This window comes from Takifugu rubripes, chromosome 8 (genome assembly GCF_901000725.2).
Source record: "Takifugu rubripes chromosome 8, fTakRub1.2, whole genome shotgun sequence".
Classification (NCBI taxonomy): domain Eukaryota; kingdom Metazoa; phylum Chordata; class Actinopteri; order Tetraodontiformes; family Tetraodontidae; genus Takifugu; species Takifugu rubripes.
Window position 1 is genome coordinate 1,019,536 of NC_042292.1, and position 11,234 is coordinate 1,030,769.

An 11,234-nucleotide genomic window follows, 5' to 3' on the forward strand; every position below is an offset into this window, starting at 1 on the left:
ATAGAGTTGCTTTGTTTAAATTCCTAGACTCTTCGTTCCGGCAGTGCATGAACATGGCGGTGTGTCAGGGCTACATCAAAACACCTGGTGCCTTCGCCAGCTGCTGCAGCACCGACCTCTGCAACTGAGCCCATGGGGCATCCATGGGGCATCGCATTATTGTTGAATTTGTTTGGCTTCATATTGCTGCTTCACCGCTGTCATGAATAATAAGTATAAATGACAACAATAAAGTGTCCTTATATCACTTTACATGCACGACACGCAGCACAAATACTAAAATAATGTTCAATATGTGAAAATAGTAAGAAATGCAAAAGATGACAATAATCCAAGGTGTAGTGAAGCTAGAGAAGTGTTAATGGTAAAACCTTATTGATACACAACTACGGTAGAATGTCAAACCAGGTCAAGCGTAGGCTCTTTTACCGCCACTAGGTGGGAGTAAAGCTCCGCAGCCAGAATCGCTGCATTGTTAAAACGCAAACAAAGAATTTTAATGGAACTGAGACACGCGAGTGGAAGTCTAAATGCCATTCAATCAGGTTTATCATTTATTTACCAAGAAATCATTACCTGTCGTTTGATAATGGATTATTTATGGAGAACATCACATTCCATGCACGGCTGAAGCAAAGATCACCAGGTATAGATGGATGTGCATGTGGACAGATTTTCACGTACTATAAAAATGAGTTCTGATGGTTTATTAATGATATATAATTAGTAGTTAAAGCACACGCAAACCATTTAAAGGTAAAATATGTGTGGTTGAAAATGCTAATTACAGTGAATTACATCAATCACGATTTTAACTGAATTCTGAACAAATAAACATTTAATATATTTTTCCTGATCCTTCTCTGTGAAAGACATAAAAAGAAATTCTCGTGAAAAGCATAAATTAGCAACCAAACCAAAAGTCACTCTAGAAAGTAGGGAGGCGTATGACCAGGGGCCGCACAACATGACTGGCCTCTGCAGACAGAAGCTCTGGTAACTCAGTGAAGAAGGAATTCAAGTCAAATGCACAATCAATCAGAATATACTCAACCAAAGGTAAACATAGTCAACAAACAGCACACAGAATTATAAAAAAAATCTAATTATGACCACCAAATCAGTATACAACTAACAACCCAGAGTTGCATTGAAGACTTAAGGGCCAAGCTGCACACTGTATTGGATTGAAGATTTGTACTGACATACACACCATAATTACTGCAACTGGGAATAACAGGTGCAACTGTAGAATCAGAGGAACAGCTCAGTGCAAACCTGCCCCACTTGGGACAGTTGTGACTGTGCAGGTACATCTAAAGGAACTGGATAGACTATATATATATACACACACACACACACCCCTAACAAAGACTTTATTACACCTGTTCAACTGTTGGCTTGCACAAAGCTAATCAGCAGATCATATGACCACACCTCAGTGCATTTATTCATGTAGATGTGGTCAAGACAACGCGCCGAAGGTCAAACCAAGCATCAGAATGGTGAAGAAAGGGGATTTAAGTGACTTTGAATGTGGCATAGTTGTTGGTGCCAGACAGTTTGATCTGAGTATTCCAGAAACTGCTGATCTACTGGGATTTTCACACACAGCCTCTCTAGGGGTTTACAGTAGGGCTGGACTGGGACAAAAAATGGAGCGGCATTTTTGAAACATTGAGAAACCTTTCGACAAAAGACAGAGAAAGAGAATGAGTAAATGCATCTGTCTTTTTTTGTTCAAATCCTTCTAGCCTGGGAAGAATTGACCACTAAAAGCCTCTCTGTAAAGATGTCCATATTAAAGACTTTTTTGAAGAAGAAGTCTTTCTCTCCCAGATGCCATTATTGAGTGTGTACACATATCCCCCACATCTAATGGTGTGGGGGATATTTTCTTGGCCCTTAGTACCAATTGAGCATTGTTTAAGTATTGGTGCCTACTACTTCCAGCAGGATAGATCACCTCAGATCACCTCAAACTGGAACATGACAGTCACCAGGTCTGAATCCTTTGGGATGTGGTGGAACGGTAGAGTTGCGTCATAGATGAATACTGCAGCAAGATGATGAGAAATCTGCAGCAACTGCTTGATGCCATCATGACAATGTGGACCCAAATTTCTGGGGAATGGTTCTGACACCTTGTTGAAAGTGCCCTGAAGTTCTGGTCCAACTTTTTACTACTGAGTCATGTCTAATAAAGAAGAGTGAATAACCTGCCCAGGCAAAAAAGTCACATCCAAACAATAGGTCACGCACTCTAGTATTTCGTTGGATCGCCTTTAGCTTTGATTACGTCACACACTCGCTGTGGCATTGTTTCGATAAGCTTCTGCAATGTCATAAGATTTATTTCCGTCCAGTGTTGCATTACCGGTACTCTCTCACCATGATCTGGTAGAGATGATGGGAGAGTCAGACCACTGAATGAAGCCTTCTCAAAAACATCTCCAAGATTCTCAATGAGGTTATAAGGTCTGGACTCTGATGTGTGAAAAGCATCTCTCAGGCTGAACCACTCTTTCACAGTTTGACCCTGATGCATCCTGGTATTGTCACCTACTGCCCCCACAGGCTGGTGCAGTAGGCACGAGGCATGATGGGTGCATCACTTCATCCGCCTCTGTTCTTACCCTGATGCCCCATCACTCTGGAACAGGGTAAATCTGGACTCATCAGGCCATGTGACCTTCTTCCATTGGTCCAGAGTCCAATCATTAGGCTCACTAGCAAATTAAAGACTTTTCCCCCTGAATAACCTCTCTGATGAGTGGTTTTCTTAAAGCGGTAGTTCAGTTGCAATGAGTTCCCTTCACAATGTGCACATGAAAGTGCTCTTAGTTTAACTATTAACTCAAGTTCCCTGATTTCTACTGTTGTTTTTCGACTATTTGATTTCAGCAAACCTTTGAGCAGTTGTCAGTTACGATCATTTAGGATTTGTTTCTAAATACATTTCTTCCTCAAAGATAGTTGATGGTTCTCCATTGTCCTTCCAGTTTTTTATTAATGCCTTCAAACGTTCTTAACCCAATTTTACGAGCTTCTGCAATCAGTCGCAATCTTAGATGTTTTCTGGGCGTGATGCAGCCAATAATTCAACCCTTCTCACACAGACCAACATCCACGACTGCATGTGTCTTTCAACATGGCTGTTTAACAAATAAGTCAGATCTCTCCAGCTACACTCAGATAATGAGTCCCCTGTCCCCCAGGGCTCATTCCTGGGGCCCCCCCTCTTCATCATCTACATCCTTCCCCTTGGCCACATTTTCTGCAAACACATCAGCTTTTATTGGTACGTGGACGACACCCAGCTCTACCTCTCCACCGAACCCACTCCCCCCTCCCACCTCCAAAACTAAATAATTTAAACCTAACTGTGCAAAACAAAACACAAAACAGCCGTGCTGGTGATTTGTGGGTGCATGTGTGTAATTAATAGCTGATGGTGTATTTCAGCCTCATAATAAAGTCACTGCAGAATGTCTATTCAATGAATTAAACTACATTATTGTTATTCTCATCTCATCATTCTATACAGTATTTTTGTGTGTTGCATAAACCTCATTGCAAGTTTTTTAATTTTTTAGGGGATTTCTTTCATAATGGCTCAATGAAATACAAGCTTGTTGTTAGAGGTTGGACTAAAAGAGATTAGATTTACAGGTGGCTGTGGCATTCAGGGAACACATTGTGACTGAGTGGTAATCATGTCACCATGATACAAACTCCAACTGCATGTTAAACAAGTTATCAGCACCTATCCTGGATGTTTTATCTTCATTTTTGGTCTTATAAAATGCTGGGATTGAGGCTGGATCTTCTCTAATCTGCACGACCCATTCACCATCTCAGCATGACACAGTTAGCAGTTTCATTTCAGCCTTTTCTCTGTCTCCAAGCTATTTTAGCTGAAGTGGAAATCTATCAGGGGTTCCACTGAATAGGCCCCTGCATCAGGGATTTTTGGGGACTTACGCTTGTGATTGCATGTAAACGGGGTAGACTCAGTTCCAACGGGCCTGGGGCAGCTGATAAAAATAAAATTGCAAACAGATAACCCTCCGTACACTGCATAAATAGAATTTAACCAATGTGCAAATGCGGCCTCCCTTCCTTCTCTCCACATACTCCGTAAAAACCACGAGGAATTGACCAACCTGCTGTTTTACAAGGTGCATTACATTAATAGGGGTTCTCTTCAGTAAGAAGTGCCTCAAGCAGAGTGGAAACACCATGTAAATACCACCTGTTTGTCTTCTTGGAGCCCAAAGAACCCACGGCGAATACTATGATTCTACCAGCATGCATCGGCTGAAGCAATGGAAAAGAGCATGACTGTGGAAAACTCGGAACACAGATAGAGTCCCGGGAGTTCTGACATCGTGGAGTTCTCTTTGGCTTTGCATCAATAAAAAAAAAGGGTTGGGAATTCTGAATTCTGGGATGTCTCAAAATGTTTTTAGTTTCCTAAATGGTTAACTTTTGTTTGTTGTAATTTTTGTTGTAGAAGTTGGCTGGCTGGATGGATGATGGATGATGATGGATGGATGGATGGATGGATGGATGGATGATGGATGGATGGATGGATGGATGGATGGACGGACTTGACGTAGGATCAAAATATGGTATTTGTTGGAAAAACAATCTCATGTTTAATTTCTGTGAGAAAATCAAGCAAGTTAAGCAGAGTTGATGTGAGGCTACTTCCGGTTAGAACCTAGAGCAGGGGTGGGGAACCCCCGGGCTCCGGGCCGTATATGGCCCGCGAGACCATTTCTACCGGCCCGCAACGCAATAAGATTTTTATATTTTGTATGTGCACTTATCTTATCTTAGCTATGCTGTTATAGGCCAAGGCTGCCGGGGTCCGGAAACATGATCACCTGACAGGCCTCTGTCACCCCACTGGGTCATGGTTTCCTCTCCTCTCCTCTCCTCTCCTTTCCTCTAATTTCCTCCTCCTCATCAAGCAGACTAGTTATGCTGATTCCTGTGTAGTTTTTCTGCTTCTCCCCCACCCCCCCCTATTCATTTACAGGTACCGCCGCCTTCGGAGCTCCTCTCCTCTCCTCTCCTCTCCTCTCCTCTCCTCTCCTCTCCTCTCCTCTCCTCTCCTCTCCTCTGCCCCTCCCTCTCCTCTCCTCTCCTCTCCTCTCCTCTCCTCTCCTCTCCTCTCCTCTCCTCTGCCCCTCCCTCTCCTCTCCTCTCCTCTCCTCTCCTCTCCTCTCCTCTCCTCTCCTCTCCTCTCCTCTCCTCTCCTCTCCTCTCCTCTCTCTTTACCCAGCCGGCCATCAGCAGGAGGGTCCCCCTACATGAGCCTGGTCCTGCTCAAGGTTTCTTCCTGTTAAAGGGGAGTTTTTCCTTGCCGCTGTTGCTTGTCTGGGGTCAGGCCCTGGGATTCTGGAAAGCGGCTTGAAACAATTTTGATTGTATAAGACGCTATATAAATAAAGATTGATTTGATTTTGATTTGATTTGACTTATACAGTAGGACCGTTCGCTAAACTCCGCGAGCTGCGAGTAGCAGTGGTAGCGTATTTTTGCCTTTCGTATCCTGAAATTTCTTTCGTAACAAGAGGAAATATTTTCCCGTTTTCTGAGATAAAACAGACGGTTATGTTATGTCCAAGTCAAGGTCAGGGTCAGTGAACACAGCATGTGATGTACGTAGTGGGCTGGACTGATTGACACGGACGAAAAATTGATGCATCACGGCGACTGTCAAGAAAAGGAAGGTGGATGCAGAATGCCGTGTATTCCAGGAGAAATGGACAATGATTTTTTCTTTGTTGAAGTAAAAGGCAAGCCAGTGTGCCTAGTTTGTGGCAAGGTGCTGGCAGTGATGAAAAAGGCAAAACAATAAAATTAACGCTCTTTGTCGGAGTTTGGAGGCTCAACAAGCAGCTTTCATACGACCATGTACCGACAGAGAGAATATTACGCGTGCAAGTTTTGTGGTGAGTGAATTAATAGCCACGAAGCTGAAACCTCACGCCGAAGGAGAGTTTGTGAAGGAGTGCCTCGTAGCCGCCGCTGAGGCGCTCACGCCGGACAAAGTAAAATTGTTTCAAAGTGTGATTTTTTTTTTGTGGATAACTACTGAACTAAGACATATATTGTTATGATTCCAGTATGTTTTTATGGTCAAGGAATCTAAATATGTAGTCAAAGTATATGTGGGACTAATATTTATGGTGGAAATCACAATATGCCAGGAATTGTTGCGCTTGGCGGAGGTCTGCGCTCTCCGAGTGCTTTCTAGTTGTTATTATTATTGTCTTTATCTTTCTTTCTTTTCATTTATTTTCTTGATTATCTTGTTGTATTGCAGTTTTTGTGAGTAGAGGCCTCGAACAGGCCCTTACGGGTCTCTTGCCTCAACTCTGCACCTCTTTTTTTATTGTTTTGTATGATCATGTAAACATATTTTACTTGTTTGTCATTTTATTCTATTTTTTTGGTGATTTTATATGCATGTGTGCTAAATAAATAATTCAAATTCAAATGCAGCAATCATGAGACTTAACACAGTGGTTATAGACCTTTTTTTCGTCTTTTTTTTGCATCCCTAGGTATGTGTTCATAATAGTATGGCCCTCGGAGGACATAAAAATTGAAATGGCCCTCAATATGAAAAAGGTTCCCCACCCCTGACCTAGAGCATCATTTTCAAGGTTCATACTATGTAATGTAAAAAAGAAAAGAAGGAAAATGAAAAAAGGTGGCTCCTGGAAATTAAATCATCAAAAAAACCCATTTCTGTTGGCCTGATTCATGTATGGAGCACTTCACCTGCAACATCTATGTCACTAAAACATCAGAATTTGCCATCCATCCATCCAACCATCTTCCACCGGGTCGGGTCATTGGGGGAAGCAGCCTAAGAAGAGAAGCCCAGACTTCCCTCTCCCCAGCTACTTCTTCCAGCTCATCCGGGGGGATCCCCAGGCGTTCCCAGACCAGTCGAGAGACATAGTCTCTCCAACGTGTCCTGGGTCTTCCCGGGGGCCTCCTACTGGAGGGACATGCCCTGAACACCTCACCAGGGAGGCATCCAGGGGGCATCCTAACTAGATGCCCAAGCCACCTCATCTGGCTCCTCTCAACGCAGAGGAGCAGCGACTCTACTCCGAGCTCCTCCCGGATGGCAGAGCTTCTCACCCTATCTCTAAGGGAGAGCCCAGACACCCTACGGAGGAAGCTCATTCTGGCCGCTTGTACCCGAGAATTTGCCATTTTAGCCAACTGTGGTGAGATGAAAGTGTTATTCTGTCATGCAGATTTACAGAATAACAGTGATAGAGCAGAAACTGCTGAGCTTCACCTGTAAGGGTCTTGGACCTGACAGTGTAAATATGAAGGAGAACCATCTGAACGTGCTTGTGATTACTGTCAAAGTCCTGTCAGGACGACACATAAGCCCTCAGTGGGTTTTAGCTTTAATTGTAAGCATCAGTCCATTTTTGATAGGGGGGGGTCATCCACAGTGGGTAACAGTGAGGTCTGATACTAAATCAAAATCTTTGTTACTATCACAGGTATTTTCAGTATTCTATATCTGACTCCTGTGGTTGTGTTTGAATGCTGGGAGGTGGAATCTCCTCTCAGCACGTGGTGAAAAGCCTGAGGCGCCATGGTGGGATTTGGAGGCCTCTCAGTGTGCCTCTTCAACCCACACCTGCTAGGTTTTCCCCATATAGTTGTGTTTCCTCTCACTGTCCAAAAACATGCGCATTGGCTTCATTTTGTTTATCCTTCCCTACACAAGCACTCTCATTAAGACACGGGACCTTGTTTTCAAAAGCATTTCAGTTGCTAATTAGAGGCTAATATTCTCCTGCAGTTGATGCCAGAGGATGAATCAGTGGCATGTTAAAAGACTCTGGACTCCCTTTGGCTTTTAATGTGACATGATATAATTATTATTAAGCGCCCAGGAAAAAACAATGTCGTGCAAACCCACCTAGATGAGAGATGGCTAATGCTAATTAGGCAGCAAGCAATAAGCCCCCTTTCTTTTGTTACTAAGTGTCAGTAAGTCCATCATTAGTTTTCTTTGTGAAGAAGTGAAGCATTTTTGAGAATTCTGGAGCCAAGGTGTGCTCCTTAACACTTCCTACACACAAATGATGCCACATGTGGGCAATTAAGTGTTGGCACTTTTTGAAAGTAAGCAGCTTAGTACAAAATCTACTCAACAGATTTGCATCAAGTTAACTTGTGTCTTTGCTTTATATACTGTATATTTACTTAAGGTTTCTTTATGTGCAGATTTTCTCAGAAGGATTTTGTTTTTACATTTTGCTGCATGAGTTGTTCTTCACTGAGGGTAAAGCACAGCTACCATTTGCTTTGTTGTGGTGAAAAGACAACTGAGCCAGAAGACTTTGGTAGTGACTAAAGGAGGTTGGTGGTTACAGACAGAAACAGATTGTAACTGCAAGTGGTTGAAATGTGTTTCATCATCAAGGTTTGCAAACTACAGCGTGGTTGTGTGTGTGTGGAGGAAGGAGGTTTTTTAGCCAGAAGGAGGTCTTCAGGGACCTGATGACTGCTACAGCTATCATGACTCTGAGCATCTTATCATGGTGGAGCTGGTTAGAATCTGATCTGGCCTGTCCTCTGCATAAAAACACAAGGGACCAGGCTACAAAGCTTATAGGTTATTGGGATATATATGTTATTGCTGTGGCAGCACTTTTGCAGACTCTCCGATGTTTGCAGGCTTCATCAGGTCATTATCAGTCCGTATAGGAATTACCAGTGTTGCAACATCATTATATTCTAACATACCGGTAATATGCCTTCAACAACTGCCAGTGACTTGCTTGTATGGTCGGGGAAAAATTAGAATAAACCACCCAAGACCAATACCAGACTGGACCAGACACACTGTAAACAGTGAACACAAAATATCAAATAATAATTAAAATTAAAAATTATTATTAGTGTATATTATATAGTGTATTTTGTGTAGTGTGTATTATATATACGGTTTTGCAATTTTAGTTTCAGTGGAAAGGCTCCATCTATGACTTTGAGCCTTAGCCTCTAAAAAACAGGAAACTCATATATGTAACCAAAGGAGTTCGAAAAAAAAAGTGTTGAGTTGCCCTAACCCTGAAAAAAATGTAATTTATTACATTATATCCATCATATATTACATTACATTATTATAGATTATTATTATAAGATTTACTTTTAGAGCAACAAGTACCATTTTTTTTAACAGTGTAATGTGTTTTTTTTGTTTTTGTTTTTTTTACAGTGTAATGCGTAAAGTGTAATTACGAAATGTAATTTTTGTTTTTTTCTGTCCCGAGGCCCTGAACTAGATGCTGGCAAGCGCAACTGCACAGATGAAGTCAGTTACGCTGTCGTAGTTTGTTGTTTTCGGTGTCTCAGCCAGGAATGCAGGGCTTTTCTCCTTCCTGTTGCGGCTGGACCACCAGTGTGTTTGGAAGCATTTACTTTATTGCCACAGTATTTTTGGAACACACCTGGACCACTGGAAAACCAAACAGAACCCTATTTCTCCGGTGGGCATACTTATACTTATTTGTGTAGACAATTAGGTCAAGCAAATTAATTGCTGTGAGTGTTTGAGAACACAAGACTCTGACACTGTATTGGAGGTGTAAACCCTCAGCTGCAAAGGCTCATTACACCTACAACACACTCCTGGAAAAGTGTGTGAGTGTGTGTTGGTAAATACAGCAAGGATGTGTGTGTGTGTGTGCGTGTGTGATGGAGAATAGGCATCGCATTAACGCAGCAGGATCATCCAGGAGTGAAGGTTGCCCCCCATTTGCAGGGGTGTCCTGAGGAGGTGTTCTTCAGAGTTTCCTTCACGTCATGGTTTCTTCTCCCCTCCAGCCGGGAAAACGGCGATGCCCCGCTACCTTACGACATGTTTGTGGTTCCATTAACGGGGGAAGCCCATAAAGTGTTGTCGATTTGTAGCTACCAGGGAAAATTACAGCTGGGATTCCCTGAGAAATGTTTCGCCTGTCTCCTCCCCAGAATCAGCTGTGCTTCTGATGGAGTACCCGTCATTTCTCCCTCGCTTTCTCGGGAGGAAAAGGTTCCACATGTGCCTTCAAAACTATAGTGGAAAACAGCAGACAACCTGAGAACATAAGATACAAAGCTGCAATCCTGGGATGCTCAGAATTATTAGGGATCCATTGAAATGGTTCCAGCCTTCGCCTGTCAACAGGGTGTGTGTCTACATCCATCACTGATACAGCTAATAAGCTCATTAGTCAAAGCAGCACAGACGATCAGACTGTGCTCTCTTGCTCAAGGGCCCTATTGCTGATTCACCATGAAAGCTGCTGGCAGCCACTTATTAAACAGATAATGGGTTGGTGCACAAAGGTTTTTAATACTCTGCTAGTTAGCGCTACCAGTGACTTCCTCTCTGGGCTGATGGTTCAGAAGCCAGGTCGGGTTATTCAAGAATATTGCCTTCGTCTCCGGATTGGTCAACGAGTAAAGTTGCTTCTTTGGCAGTGTGGATTCCAGGCAGATCGATTGTGGGTTCTAACGGATTTGTTAAAGACCTTACAGGTCCAATAAACCTCGGGAACAGACGAGTTAATCGGTCCTTTCCGGTAGGGTTGAACGAGGTTTGGGGATTTATCGAGCATTTCGGAAGCAAAAGCACCCTTTTTCCCATCACATTACAATGCAGACAGCCCACCTGATCTCGGGGCTATGTCGTTTCAGGAAGACGTCGGGAACCAATGGATGTAATGTGAAAAGACACAAAGGTGTGGAGGTTTGGTGTGACTGTCAGGGGGATGCTGGAGGGGATCTGTGAGTGACTGTGTCAGTCTTCCATCTACCCTGGAAGAGGAGTAAGAACAGGTTGCAGGGCCCGCTTTAAAAATGAAATTGTCCATGAAATTACTGTTTGTACTCAAATGCACTAAAGCTGGACATCCAAAGGACAGATTTTAAACATTTGGATGTCCCCAGAATGTTTGGGGAGACTGGATGTGATCAGATCTCTGCAGAATGAAAAATAAAACCTTGTAAGAAATAAATGATGAGACGTACAGTGCTTTTCAAACCCGTGACTACTGTAGGACGACTCACATAGAAGAAATAAGACCAAAAGCCAACATTTTAATTGACTTGACAAAAATTATGCTATTCTAAAAGTGAAATTCCACTTTTTGGGGGCAATTTTTTATTTTTAAATGTAAGAAAGAGTCACA